Source organism: Perognathus longimembris, chromosome 6 (genome assembly GCF_023159225.1).
Source record: "Perognathus longimembris pacificus isolate PPM17 chromosome 6, ASM2315922v1, whole genome shotgun sequence".
NCBI lineage: Eukaryota > Metazoa > Chordata > Mammalia > Rodentia > Heteromyidae > Perognathus > Perognathus longimembris.
The window spans coordinates 23666815-23679436 of record NC_063166.1 but is presented as its reverse complement, the minus strand read 5'-3'; the positions used below and the strand labels follow the sequence as shown (position 1 = coordinate 23679436).

Below are 12622 nucleotides of genomic sequence, written 5' to 3'. Positions count from 1 at the left end.
AAGAAGCTCAAAGCTCATTTACTTGAAAAGAGAGACATTTGTTTCTCAAAGAGAAGAAAAGATTTCCTGAATTGCCTTTTCTTCTCCACATCCCTCCCCTACTGCAGCTTAATATGTAGCGTTCTAGGGACAAGCACCTAGAGAATATAACTGCATTGACATTTATTCTTCCTCATAAAACTAAACAGGAAAAAAAAATTCATTCTTGTCAGGTCTGGTGGCTTAGCTGCAATATGAACCAGTGTTTCTGTATCTGGAATCAGTTAGGAGATCAATTTTGTGTGTAAGCGATTGGTGTAAATCTCTGAAAAGCCCTATTCTCCTTACATACTCCAGCCCTCTCTGAATTTCCTGACCTCCATTAACTTATTTCTCAGGGCTTTTGTTTTTTAACCATGAAGATTCTAGTTGCCTACTCTATACAGGTGCACTGAGCATTTCTACATCTCTTATTATTTTATTCATATGTCACCATGCTTTGGAACAAGGGAGTCTAGGGGATGCTATTTGTCATGATTTGTCATGTTTTATGCATATTAGTCATGCGTTTATGAATATCTTTGATTAGCAGATTAGCATCTCCATGCCTTAAGTCCCACTGCCTTCCCCCACCATTGTCCTCTATTAAGGGATATATCATCACCTTTGATTACCCTAAAATGGCCCTGAACTTAGCTTAGCTTTTGCTAATCCATAAGTACCTTGTTCGGTGTCATTTGTGAAACATTCTTGTCGGGGCCTCTGAGGACCCCTTCCCCCCCTCTCTCGGGGGAATGCCTGAACCTCAAATCTATGGAAGAAGCTCTGCCCTACCCCTCAAACCGGCAGAAGGAGTAAGGCGTGTCCTTACCGGACTGCTCTAAGCTGAAGTGGGATGCTGAAATCCCTTCCTCGGCCCCCCATAATGTGTCAGGAGCTGCAGGGCAAAGATGTCAGGGAGATGGTTGGATGTTTGAATGGGTCTCAAAGGATTTAATTGGGAGGGGGGTTATATAGCGATAATGGCGGGAAAGGAGGGGGACTGGCCAAAGGGCCACTCATAGGCTAAAGATCATGTCCATCAGGTGATGTCATGAAACTTCCTTTGTGGGCTGGACAACCCCCATCATGGTGGCACGCACGTGTCTGCCTCCCCCAGGGGCGGGGTCTTCTCTTCGGGTTGAGACCGGAAGGTGGGAGTGGCTAGCTTTAACACTGTCCCAGGGCTGGGGGAAGGGCAGCGTCTCGGGAGCTCTTGTCACCCTTCTCCCACCAAGGCCAAAACTGAGTCCCCAACACATTCTGATTATTATTTTGTTCTATTTTTGTCTCCTCAAGATAGTCTAAGAACTTCAAGAATCATTTGGGTTGATTGGTTTCCGGGTTTTTTGTTTGTTTGGTTTGGTTTGGTTTACATACAATCAGCCATCTTTACAGTACTTTATTTGATGCCAAGTTTGAACGGAGGACAAACTCAGGTTCCTGATCACCTATGATTGGTTTGAGGGATAAAAGCTACATTAATGACAGTGGTTCTTGGAGAGGAACAGGGAAAAGTAATGTTTTTCTTTAATATCATTCTGTTATCTTTTACTCAAAAAAATTCTTGCTATTTAGAAATGTGATTGGTAAGGACTGAGATATCAATTTCAGTTACAACTTGTAAAATGTAAGTTATGGATTGATTGCATCATTTTAGCCTTGAATGCATATTCCTTATAGGAATTTGGAAAAGAGGAAGTAAGAGAAAGCAAAGGGATGTGGCTGGAGTGGTAGAATAACTGCCTAGCAAGCACAAGGCCCTGAGTTCAACCCTCCCCCCTGGGGTGGGGGGAGGAGAGAGAGAGAGAACAAGCCTTATGGTTTTAGTGAGACATTTCATTTTCAAAGACACCATTTCTCTTATGTCCTATTTTACAAAATGAGTGCCTTCAAGGGTACCCTGGAATGGTTCATTTGTCGATGTGTGGAACTAACGATGACAAATGATCACAACCAGATTTGGATGACAGATGTAGCTCAAGCACTCGGTGATTATAGAATATAGGTTCTGGGAAGAGTGTACTGATTAAATTCACATGGGCTGTGCAGATCCAGCTGGCCTGATATTTAAATGCTGTTGGGGAAAAAAAAGTGTCAATTAGAGGAATTCTTCCCTGCTCAGGGTTTTCGTGTAAATTGTGAAGAACGGTGCTTCTTAGAACCGTGAGGTTGTTGTGAGTATTCAGTATCCACCCGCTGAAGCTGATGGTTTTCCACTTTGAACTACAGGAACTACAAAGCAGAGCTTCAGGCTTTATCCCATATCTGGGCAAATGTATTCTCTGGAAAGAGCAATGCTAGTACATCACACAAATTGGATTTCAGTGACTCTAACACATGACTCCCATGATTTTCTCTAACTGAATGTTCTATAGTTGAATGTGTATGGTATTTTTTTCTTGGAGAATCATAAATTGGATTCTCTTTTCCCACAGGGACAGATCTCTGATTTGAAACTTCCTCTTTTACCACTTTGACAGCAAATAAAGCACAGAACAGGAAAACTATATGTCATAATAAATGCTAGGATGCAACTTAAGATCATTAAAATCATTTAAAGTAGGAAATCATAGTTGTAAGTCCTTACAAAGTAGTTGTGAATACACCTTCCATCCTGTTTATGAGTCCCCAAGGAATTCTAACTGGCTACATGGCTCATTAGAAGTCTGTCATGAACTTACCCATCTGCAACCACTGACTGCCTGTAAATATTCAACAAGAACAATTTTATATAACTTTTGAATTCCAAAGTCCCTTTGGTTAAAAAAAAAAAGTTGTGGATAACCTCTATGTTCAAACTTCTTTGGGGGGACGCGGGGAGAAAGTTAGAAGACTTGTTTGGGTCTTGTTTCTTTTGGGGGAGGAAGTTAGAAGGTTTGTTGTTGGGTCTTGGGTTTGTTTCTTTTGGTTTTGTTTCTTTTCATGGCAGTGTCTTACTACGCTGTCCACACTGGTCTCAAACTGTTGGGTTCAGATGGTCCTTTCACCTCAGCCTTTCCAGGCCTGGGATTTTAGGTGTATCCTGTGCCCATCCACCCCGTTTTATTTTTCTACTCCTGGGCCTTGAACCCAAGGCCTGGGCATGGTCCCTGACTTTCTTTTGATCTTCATTGAGCCCTAGATCCACTTCCAGTTTTTTCTGTTTACATGGTACTGAGGAATCAGAGGAGGAAAGAGGGCTAAGCTTACGCTGCAGTGTATCAGGAAGACATGTCGCTATGCATTCCAGAACAGCTCTGTACTTACTTCCTGCATCACTTGCAGCCTCCCAGGTGGGTCAAATGAAGTGCGGGTAGACTGTGGAATATGCACTTGGCCACTTTCTGACCGCATGTCATCTGCCCACTTTGTTTCCTTGATTTACTTTTGGAACTTCATTTTGAGTCACGTCATTCTAAAACTTGTTTCCTCCACATTGGCTCTGCTTACACATTGTTGGCACTAAATCAATATGAACTGTTGATTTAAGCAATGAGTAATCACTTACATGACTTCCAGAAGTACCAGGGAGGGGCTGACAGAATAGAATATGATTGCTCAGTACTTCTGAGCAGTGAATGGCCTCACCCTGTGCCCAAGTGCTGATGACACATGATCAGACACAGAATTACACAGATTATCAATGCCAACAGACTCACCAGATATCCTAAGGATAATACCTAATTTAAGGTATCTTTTTTTGGTGCTAGAGCTCAAACCCAAGGCTTTGCACATGGGACACAAATGCTCTATAGTGATCTACCCTTCCCCCCAAGATCACCTATTAAACGAGATTCAAGATCAAGGTTCCTGTCTGTTTACAGAAACAAATACACATTGAACATCGCTATCTCTCTGTGTCTCTGTCTCTGTCTCTGTGTGTGTATATCTGTCTTCCCCCCACCTCCCCCTCACTGGTCATAGGGAAGTTTGAACTCAGAGCCTCACATTTGTTAGTCAGGTGCTCTACCATTCAAGCCATACCTTTAGCCAGTAAGAAATTTTATGGGCAAATAGGAGATACATACTGAGTAAGACCAACATTAGAGACCTCAAATAATGATCAATGTTTGGGTTATCAAAAAGATATTGGTCCCATGTAACTAAGAAATAAAGCAGAATGATTTCTTTAACTGCTTATCACTCCATATTCAAAAAGAAAAAAAATGAAAGCTGAGGTTTTCTGATCCTAAGACCTGACTCAGTGTATGTATCACCCCCATCCCTTCATTTGAATTTTTTCTCCTCTTTATTTGTGATAGTGGAGAAGTAGCTGTTTTTCTGAAAAAGAAACTGTGACCAAGCTTGAAAACACTCATTTAGGCTATTCAATACACCTGTATGTTTTTTCTTTAATTTATCACAATTGTCAACTGTATCTCTGTTCATTTAGGTATGCCCTAAACAGAATTGTAAATTATATAATAATTAACTGTATTTCATTTGTATGTTATATGTATACTCATTTATGTTCTTATATATACTTCTTATGTAGATGTTTATAAAACACACATATGTGTATCTTATATACATGTACATGTATATTTAAGTTGCTTGGGACAGAAATGTTTACTCCTTTGAGTAAGTCCTGTCTGTTGTGCTGCAGTACTGAGCCCTCATCGCTTTTTACTAAAAGTCCTTTTTCTAATCTGATAGCATGTTTAGCATCCCTATTAGCCCTCCTCTATCTTGTCCAGAACCTTCTCTCCCTTCCTTCAATCACTCCCTTCCTTCTCTTCTTAATGACGCCTTCTATTTAGGCTACAAACTAAATCACCATTCTCTATCTTAAAAGAAAAAATAGTAACAAGTTTCTGATCACCTATGCCTTTTCCCTCCCCCCTCTCCCTTCACTTCCAGACTTCTTAGGAGTCCTTTAATCTAAATTCCCATCCTCACATCCATGGCACTCTTCAACCTTTCTCCTCCAGTCTTCCCTCCTTATCAGTTTGCCAAAAAAGTTTGCCATCACTCTACTCTCTTCCTACTTGTCCTCATCCTGCTCAGCCTTCTGGGAAAACTCATGGACTATCAGCTTCCTCAGAGTTTTTTCTTCCTTTTGGTGATAAAACTTTCTAAGTTATCTATTTTGTTTTATTTCTTTTTCTGCTCCTTCTACTCATTCCTCTACACATTCCTTTTGAGAGGTGATTCTTTACCATTCAAAGAAAATGTTATCAAGCCTGGTGTCTCCCTGGCCCATTTTCTCCTAATAGATGCTTCTTGACTCTAGGCTGGTTGGGGCGGGGGTGGGGATGGGAGGGAATCCCACATGCACCTCAGATGCTATGGTCTAGAACTGTGCACTTACCTGATGGGACCCCAGGCCATCCTGTCACTTGAACTTATGGCCTCTTTCTTATATCTGGTCTCTTACTCAGAGCTTCCATTCTCTACTCTGTTTCCTCTTCTATATTAGCTTAACTATTGTTAAGCGAACAAACAGAAAATAAAAAGAATTGGGAATCCTGCTGTATTTCCTTTTGCCTATTCAGTCATTTTCCAAAGTGCAGAAGATGATATTCAAGGCTTTTGCAATCTACCGTTTCAGCACCTGAGTCCTTTCCCCAAACCTCCTCCCCACAACAAATCTACACCACGTGTCAGTCAAACTTCTGCACAGGCACACACACACATTTTCCTACTCATGCATCTGAGTGATGCAGGGAAATAGCCATTTTTCTCTCCCAGTCCATAACATCTCCACTCTAATAGACATAATTTGGGTAGCTATGATTGGAGGCATGAAAAACTCTGTTTTCTCTAATTTCTCAAGGAGAAGACCTATAATGCCAAAAAAGAAAGCAAGTGGGTTAAATCTCAGACTTTCCTCTCCCACCTTAACCACCAAAATGGCTTGATACTAAGAATATTTCTTTTACAAGGCAGATTGTTGAATGTTATTTTGTTCATCTCAGCAATTGTTTTGCTTATTGGAGGGAGAGGGAAGGACAATATTAAGGTTTGAACTCAGGTGCCCTGCCACTTGAGCCATGCCCCCAATGGCCTTTTTTAATAAGCAAGCTTATATTGTTCACATTAACTTTTTAATTATATTTTTATTATCTTAACTTGTATGGGTTACCATTTAACAAATCAGTTTATAAGTTGAATGCATGTTGGTTGATGTCATACCTTTCATCACATTGACTTTTTGATATCTTTTTAAATTTTTATTGTAAAGGTGATGCATAGAAGGGCTACAATTACACAAGCCAGGTAATGAGTATATTTCTTTTTGAACAATGTCACCCCCGCCCTCATTTTCTCCCAGTTACTTTTTGATATCTTATTGTCCATAAACTCAAGCAAATTTATCTTTATTGTAACCATTTCTTGCTTTCCCTTTTTATTTCTGTGGTTGCTGTGGTAGATGTTAAATTCTTTTTTATTCTTTGTAAGCTCAGCCATAAAATTACCTTAAGCAGTCTTCTGTTAACATTTTCACATTAATGTACTTCAGAGGAACAGTTTTAATTGCTTCTATTTATTTCTATTAATTAAATAAACTTGTTCAGCCTCTGTTAATACTTGAGAGTTCCAAGAATTTATTTGCTAATTTTCCACGTTCATTATGTTCTATTCATCCTTGCTTAAGACTCCTATTCGTTTCTGCTTCAATCTCTGTATAGCTTAATGGCAGAATTGGCATGAGTTTTGTGACCCATTGTGTGTTTGTGTGTGTCTGTGTCTCTGTGTGTCTGTGAGTAATGGGGCTTGATCTCAGGGTCTCATGCTCTTGCTTGGCTTTTTCACTCAAAGGTGGTGATCTACTACTTGAGCCAAGCTTCGACTTGTGGCTTTTTGCTGGTTAATTGGAGATCAGAGTCTGAAGTATTTGCCTACCTGAGCTGGCTTCAATCCTCTGGCCTCAGATCTCAGCCTGCTGAGCAGCTAGGATTACACGTGTGAGCCACAGGCACTCAGCTGTTTGTATTTTTAATTGGCCTTTTGTTTAAGTCAAAAACATTATCTTGTGCCTTCAGAGCAAAGTGACCATGATCAAGGACAGTCTCTTGGCCTTATCACAGTTTCTCTTCTCAATCATTGTCTCCAAAGAGGAAATCTACTCACACCCCTAAGTACAAAGTTTATCTTTGATAGTGTTAACTATTTTTTTCATTATATACTTTTAAATGGCAGACAAGCATTTAGAAGGAAATTTGGTCATGGAAAAATCACCTCCCAAGAGTGAATTTTTCTGGGTCTTATGATGGCAAAGCCAAATTTGAACTTCTGTTCAGCAAATTTCCTGTTGCCTGCTGGTACTCCTTCCAGGCTTGGGTTCCTTATTTCACTTGTGTGGGTGCCCAGAGGCAACTAACACAGAACACAGTTGTCATAGACCTGGTGTTGGAAATCTAGATCAAGGTATGGAGAAGCCCTTGAAAGATACCTGGAAATCCTCTGTTCCAGAGCTCTGTCCTAACTTGGGATGCTTTGCCCAATCTGGGGTTCCTTGGCTTATAAGCCCATCACCCCTAGCACCCTGACCTCTGTCCTCCTGCTACACCTGGTGAAGGACTTTCTCTAGCTTAACATGGCTGGGAGAGTCACAGGGACAAGAGAAGGGGGTGGGGAGGACAAATACCCACAATAATAGCTTTAATCCACTCCTAAGGGGATCTCATGACTTAACCACCTTTTATAGATCCTACTTCTGAATAACGTCCTGATGCAATGGCAGCCAAAGTTCAACATGCATTGTGTGTGTGTGTGTGTGTGTGTGTGTGTGTGTGTGTGTGTGTGTGTGGTAGGAGGGATGACAAAGCATGCAAACCACACCACAGGTCACACAGGACAAGGACTTGATCCTGCTCCAGCGTGAACTCTATCTGCATGGCTTTCTGTTTCCAAAGAAGGTCCCATCCCCAGGGACTTGAGGTTGGGACTTCAGTGTATGAATTGGGGGTGATAGCACAACAAACCCCAACAAGCACAAGGCTTGTCAGGTCATGTTCTAACACTATTATCGGCGTAGCGCAGCTGGAATGTGGGCCAGTTGCTCTAACATGTCATGGCTCATGTCATTACATATTCTTCTACAGAACAAAAAAACTATTCCTTCTCTCTTTGGAAGCTGTTGGCATTAGCTCAATCAAATTAAAATTTGTACGTAGCACCACGCCCACTTGTTCATCCTCTTTGAAGCTCCCACGTTGTCAAGTGATGGACGAGTTTGCTGTTTGTGGGAACTTACCATATAGTGTTTGTTGGGTCTAGCTGTTTCTTTTTTTCAGATCATTTTATAGATGATAATATGGGCAGGTATAACCCCTAGGAAATTTCCCTTTTATGAATCCAGGGCATATAGCATTCTTTGTTTCCCTTCATGGTTTCCCCTCTCATGAACATCTTTGTGGCTTTCTAAGATATGGTGTATACACATGAACCCCAGATAGATGTCAGAGGAAATCCATGCTGTTGTGTCAGGGAAAGATAGAAAAGAAAAGTTTGTATACCAATTTCACAAGTCTGCTTATGTGTTTTCAATGCTTGGGTGAGTCCCCTTTGCAGGTAAGGTCTTGAAACAAGTTCCCCAGTAATGAATCGTTAGAAACCACAGCCTGGCTCAAATGACCACAGGCTTCTCTTTGTCAGACATACGCTGTGCATCTGGCGGCATCGCCAGGGGTAATGTGATAGGCCTCCCGATTTTAATTTTAACAACGACAAAAAAAAATACATCTGTCAGGCTCATTTCAACTGGCAGGATAAATATCATATTTCATTGCCGGTTTGTAAACACCTTCCTTTTCATCTCTACCTAACACATTTCCTGGGTGGTTTACAAATTGAAAACTCAGGTGGAATACATATGGGACTGAGCGTGTACGTTGTCATGGAGTCTGGATGCAGGAGCTGGGTCCGTGAAAGCAATGCATATAGGACTGACCATGCATTGAATAAGAACAACTCAGCAGAGAAAATGGTTTGGAGAACATTCAACACCTGTCTGTGGACATGTGCAGCTAATTCAGCAACAAAGGAGCAAGAATGTGGCATTGTCTAGGGATCCATTTCCTGGTGCCTCTCTGCTCACAAACTGTTTCTTCACCAAAGGTGGTTGTCCTCCACTGTCTTTAGAATTGTTTCCCTAATAGAATAATATACATTGTCTATGATATAAATCTGAACGGCAAAAGTCAAACACGATTTATTATCTGGCTTCTTTACTCAGCCAGGAGAGAATGTGGGATAATAGAATAGTAACTAGAAATAGTAAAATAAATAGATTCCCATCCCTCATCGAAGTGGTATTACATACTGCCAGCATGTTATGTGAATGTGCATGAGGGACTTTTTCATTAGAAGATCACAAAACTCCCTTTGTCACTTGTGAGTTCATGTCCACAATGACACACTAGAGTGTGTGGGTAGTAATGTTAGAATCTGTGTACAGATGGAGAGATCAAAGCCCACAGATGTTCAATTACAGAACTTGCCAGGGACCTGTGGTGATCAGCTGGGCTTTTTCCAGCCCACGACACAAGCTTCTGGTTACCAGTGCTGCCCTGCTTCTTCCAGCCAACCCTGGTAGCCAGTGACACCCCAACCCAAGAGAGCAAGAGAGTTCTGAGAATCAGTTATAGAGCCAGCTCTGAGACATAGAGGGACTGAGGATTTTGAACCTCACTTTCTCAGCACCTATGATAGTGCCATGGAAATACTCCCCCCACCCCCCACACAGCCTTCTTTCTTGTCAATTTCTCTCTTGGTCTGGGATGGTTTCCACTTACTCTTGGAACAGGACTCTGATAACTAAAGGAGTTAGTAATTATTAATAAGATCACTCTTTTAAAAAAAAAAGCATGTGCATTGTAAAAGGAATGTCTGTGGGGCTGGGGATATAGCCTAGTGGCAAGAGTGCCTGCCTCGGATACACGAGGCCCTAGGTTCGATTCCCCAGCACCACATATACAGAAAACGGCCAGAAGTGGCGCTGTGGCTCAAGTGGCAGAGTGCTAGCCTTGAGCGGGAAGAAGCCAGGGACAGTGCTCAGGCCCTGAGTCCAAGGCCCAGGACTGGCCAAAAAAAAAAAAAAGAAGGAATGTCTGTGCTGGGTGCTGGTGGTTCACACCTATAATCCTAGCTACTAAGGAGGCTGAGAGCTGACAATGGCTGTTCAAAGCCAGCCTAAGTAGGCAAATCTTATCTCTAATGAACTACCAAAAAAGCCAGGAGTAGAGCTATGGCTCAAGTGGTAGAGCACTACCCTTGAGCAAAAAGAAGCTCAGGGACAGTGTCCATGCCCTGAGTTAAAGCCCCAAGACTGATACACATACACACACACACAAACACACACACACAAACACCTATATGCCAGTCAGGTCTTCCCAAATGACCTCTTTTTCTTTGCTTCAAATGGTCTTTCCTTTCATCATCAGGAGCCAGAAACTAATAAGAACTTTCTATAAAAGTAGCCCTCAGAAGAGGTAACAAAAGTACAAGAAATGTATCCAATTCCTAATGTATGAAACTGTTACCTCTCTGTACATCAGTTTGACAATAAAAATTTAAAAAAAAAAAGACAAACGACTATGAAAGCAATACTTGCAAAACTGGTGCAAATGAACTGAACAACTCATGGGGGGAAGGGAAATGGGGGGAATGAGGGAGGAGGTAACAAACAGTACAAGAAATGTATCCAATGTCTAACATATGAAACTGTAACCTCTCTGTACATCAGTTTGACAATACAATTTTTTTAAAGTAGCCCTCAAACTATATCTCCTGGTTCTGCGAGGCCACTAGTTTCAAAATAAAGAGGTGAGGGATGAGGAATAAATTTTATGTTTCCATAACTAATGATACCACAATACTCAGAGTGAAACAGGGAGAACTTGTCATTTTATCTAGCCTCCCCAACACAAGAGTCTCCTATGTTTGTGACCAAATGTGCTCTAAAGATCAATAAGGTAGAAAAACACTGCAAAGTGAAATGGAGTAAGACTCCAGGAAGTATGATTGTTGTCAGGTGATTTTAAATACTTTCAAAATATACACAAAAATTTTATACTGAAGCATGGCCAGAATATCATAAGAAATACCAAGAGTGGTTATTTTTTCTTTTTTTTTTTTTTTTTTTTGGCCAGTCCTGGGGCTTGGACTCAGGGCCTGAGCACTGTCCCTGGCTTCTTTTTGCTCAAGGCTAACACTCTGCCGCTTGAGCCACAGCGCCACTTCTGGCCATTTTCTGTATATGTGGTGCTGGGGAATCGAACCCAGGGCCTCATGTATATGAGGCAGGCACTCTTGCCACTAGGCCATATCCCCAGCCCCAAGAGTGGTTATTTTTTATGTAAAAGAACATACCTTATCTTATAATGGTGACTCACACTTGTAATCCTAAACTCTTCAGGAGGCTGAGATCTGAGGATTGTGGTTCAAAGCTAGCCCAGGCAAGAAAGTTTGTGAGATTCTTATCTCCAATTAATCACCAAAACGCTAGAAGTGGAGTTATGGCGCCAGGTGTTCTTTGTCCTTGAGCAAAATAGCTCAGGGACAGCACTCAGGCCTTCAATTCAAGCCCTAAAACCAGTACAAAAAAAAAAAGCAGTAATCTAGAAATATTTCCTCTTACCACCTCTGTGACCATAGCCCAAAAGTCAGCTAGTCACTCTTCCCCTTAAGATCCAGGTAAGGTGCACCTGTATCTGTTTCCCATGGCCATCACTCCATGCAAATACTCATGGGCTTGGGTCGCTATCTCAGGGTCACTATCTCAGGGTCACCTCTGAAATCCAGGTTAAACCGCTATGCACACGCGCATCCTGTAGATCCTGCTCCTGGAACCCAGCAATTCCCCTTGAATGCATCAACAGATGGCAGGGGCCTTGCTAAGTAGCATCCTCCAAAGCAGGCACATTGGAGTCCTCTTTTATGTCTCCCTCTGCTGTCACTTTTCTTACTTCGTTCGGAGAAGGAGGAGGAAGAGGAAGAGGAGGAGGAGGAGGAGGAGGAGGAGGAGGAGGAGGAGGAGGAGGAGGAGGAGGAGGAGGAGGAGGAGGAGGAGGAAGATTGATTCTTTCACAGTGTGCACCAGAGTTCTGCCTCTTTCATGACTCTCAGATCCATCCTTCTCTCCATCACCCTTGCCGTGGTCTTCTTCAGTCTTCAAACTGGTCTTTACTTCTGGCTTGCAGCTTTACCCCTGCCCCTTGCTCTGAATTTTCCCTCTCTATACATGGTGATTATTTCAAACTTCTGATGAGGGTATTGCTCTGCTTACGACCCTTGTAGGGCTCCTTATTAAAATCCACCTTACTTGTCATGACACATAGGCTCCCCAAGAGCAAATCCCAGTATGCCTTGGAAGCCCCATTCCTGATTAGGTGCCACACGATTCTTTATCCATACCACTCAGGAAAATTGGGTGTTTCCCCAACACCCCATGACTTTGTGCTTTTTTAGAAAATCTGTTGTTCTGTCTGTCTGGAATGCCCTTTTCCCCTCATATTTCTTCTCATCTTTAGAGAATGAGTCAACATTGTCCCCTGATTTGCCCTGCCTGATCCCACCTACCAACCCTCAGACCAGTGACCTGTCCCTGTTATCCTTGGTGGCCCAGCCAGAGAGCCATAGTGTCACATTCATCCATGAGGAGATCAGTTCTGGGAAT

General features: G+C 42.0%; 1 protein-coding gene across 1 annotated transcript in view; it reads left to right on the top strand.

Moving 5' to 3' along the window:
* The window catches only part of Cap2 (cyclase associated actin cytoskeleton regulatory protein 2), a 120488-nt gene that overhangs the window by 63116 nt on the left and 44750 nt on the right, over nucleotides 1-12622 (top strand). The window lies entirely within an intron of this gene.